Genomic DNA, 2,870 nt, shown 5'->3' on the forward strand with positions numbered 1-2,870 from the left:
AACAACAGGGCAGAATAAGACAGGCAGGACAGGAATCTGAAGACTAGAAAGACCAAGACCAGGAGATGGGTAACACGAAGGCTTTATTGAGTATATAACAACTTGGAACTTATTGCACAAGGGAAGGCAGCAGTAGCAACTGATAAAACGCGAGGGAAGGTGGCAGCTACATCCCTCATTACTTGAGTCCCTGTTCATACAGAGGTCCCACCCCAAGTTGAGATGAAGCTATGTGCAGGCTGCTGTTCAGAGAGCTCTCCTCCAGCCTGTGTGGTTCTGGTGTCTCGGATCTGTTTTCCCCTTGGGTTTTTTCTTTTCTTTTCTTTTCAGTTTGGATTTCCCTGCATTACTTTCTTAACCCAAGTCCCTAGCCAGGAAAAGTGGGGTGGAGGGCTGACTTAGTGAAACTGGGGCAGCCAGGTTGGAGAACGGGCCCCTTTCAGAACCTTTAAGACCCCAGAGCCACCCAATGTCCCTAAAGATGCCTGAAGGAGGGAGAAACCCCCCCATTGTTTTCTAACATCTGCAATCCCTTTGCTATCCCTCCACTTGTTTTTGAATTTCTCCAGCTGCTGGCCTTCTCTCCATCCTTTCTCCTCCACCAATCCCAAACCCTTGCCTTAAACAAATTTTCTTCCTGCATCACCTCCTCTGATTCTCTCTCCTCCCACCTGTTTCTCCCCCTCTTTTGTCTGCAGCTGTGCACTCCGGAGTATGTTCGCACCAGATGTTTTTGTGTGATTTACTCCAAAACGTCTACAAATACTTTGGATGTCATCAACAAAGAAGTGAGTACCTCGTTGAACAGGCCACGTTCTTTGTGCACGCTCAACAGACATTCTGTAATTATCCTGGCCGTTGTTCCTGCGCTATCAAAAGATAATCGTTTCATTTTTTCCCCTTGACCTCACACGACCTCAGTTACCTCAAAGTCAGCCGGAAGGAGAATTTGCATTCCCTCTAATATTTGTGAGGGCCAACAATGATTCATTCACAATCTAAGCAAAGTTTCATTTTTTTTAAGTACATGATCAATTGAGCAGTTTTGAGCAGACTCGAAATGCCTTAAAGGGGCAGCCAGGACGAAAAAATAAATTACCCCCCTCCCCAAGCCATAAAAATACAGTTGCAGTCTAACCCTGGGCAACAGACCCTAATACAGCAGGCCTTGTTTTCTTACACTTTAATTCACCTTGTATGCTTTATTTTCCTCTCTAGGGAGCTGTACTAGCATCAATATCTCCCATGTATAACTGCTGGAAATTTGCCATCCTCGCAGAAGACAAGCACTGCGAAACCCTTTGCACATACTTACAAATAGCCACTCACCTAGTCACCTGTGGTGATTAAAAATTGCCTCCAAGTGACCAGGCAGGGAATTTTTAGGGATTTATTTTTTGGTAAGCTGAAGGAGGAGGTTTTTTCTCTCCCTCTGGCAGGTCACTCACCTGCTACATATGAATACGATCAGCATTTGTGATTGGGAAGCACTATTAAAAGATCTGTGTAGTCCCGTAACTTGCATAGCAGAATCGGCATGGAAGAAGGAGCTAAGAGAATGAACTAGAAGGTATTGTATCCAGTTCAAATTATGCCTCTTTTAAGACCTCGTTCGGTGACCTGAAGCATGCCTCTCTTCCTCAGCTTCCCCCCATCAGCAAAATGGGGGGAAATAATACTGGCCTACCTTACAAGGCTATTGTAAGGATTCCAAACAAGATAATGCATGTGAAGCATTTTGAACGCTTAAAGCACGAAATAAATACTGTTATTACTCAAGCAGTAATGTGTACCTCAGAAAAAGGCCCGAGTGGATGCAAAGGTGGGAAAAAGTAGGAATATCAGTGTTTGAATGCACGTATCCAGTTGTATAGTTGCAGTGAATGCCTTATTCCTGAGAAACGTCAGAGAAACCTTCCCCCACCCTCTCTCTGTAAAAGGTAGTCCCCTGTGCAAGAACTGGGTCATTACTGACCCATGGGGTGTCGTCACATCATGACGTTTCCAGGGTGGTTTGCCATTGCCTTCCCCAGTCATCTACACTTTACCCCCAGCAAACCAGGTACTCATTTTACCGACCTCGGAAGGATGGAAGGCTGAGTCAACCTTGAACCAGCTACCTGACATCGCCTTCCGTCGGGATCGAACTCAGGTCGTGAGCAGAGCTTGGACTGCAGTACTGCAGCTTACCACTCTGCGCCTCGGGGCTCTTATACCTTATCTCTGACCAAGGCTAAATGTTTGTAATAGGAAGGGGCCGGGTAAACAGAGCGCCCCTTCGGCGTGGCCTTGGGCTTCCTTTCCCCCAAGAATAGCAGAACAACAGGCAGTGAGCTTTAAGGCTACACTGAGATCCGAGGGTGGGATTCTCAGCTCTCTCCTGCTGCCGGGAAATCTTGGCTGTGGACTTAATAGCACCTCTGGGGGGCGGGGTGCAAATGCAATAATAGCACCTCTGGGGCGGGGTGCAAATGCAATAAGGTCTGAATGAAAGTACTTTGCCTAGTAAAACATGGTTTTAAACTTGTGCGAGCAAATTAGTACGAAAGCAATAGGCTAGTGTTGTGTCCATGTGGATAAGTGCATATTCATTAATAAATGGGGCATGTGCGTCCGCGTGTGTGCTTGAACGTGAATATTTGTGTACATGTGAACGTCTCTAGGTTTCTGAGACTGTAACGGAATCCTTGGGATTTAATCTAAGAGCTTTAAAGGGAGGCTACTAGGTGGTGAACCCTTGGGAGGGTATGAGCGATGTCTCAGATGTCCAACTCTATGGGCCTTGTACCTGTTCTTTCACCATATTCCTGTCAGGCAGGGAAAGATGCCGGAGGTGTCAGGGCCCATTTCTTTATTCCTGCCCACTGGAT

This window comes from Euleptes europaea, chromosome 18 (genome assembly GCF_029931775.1).
Source record: "Euleptes europaea isolate rEulEur1 chromosome 18, rEulEur1.hap1, whole genome shotgun sequence".
NCBI lineage: Eukaryota > Metazoa > Chordata > Lepidosauria > Squamata > Sphaerodactylidae > Euleptes > Euleptes europaea.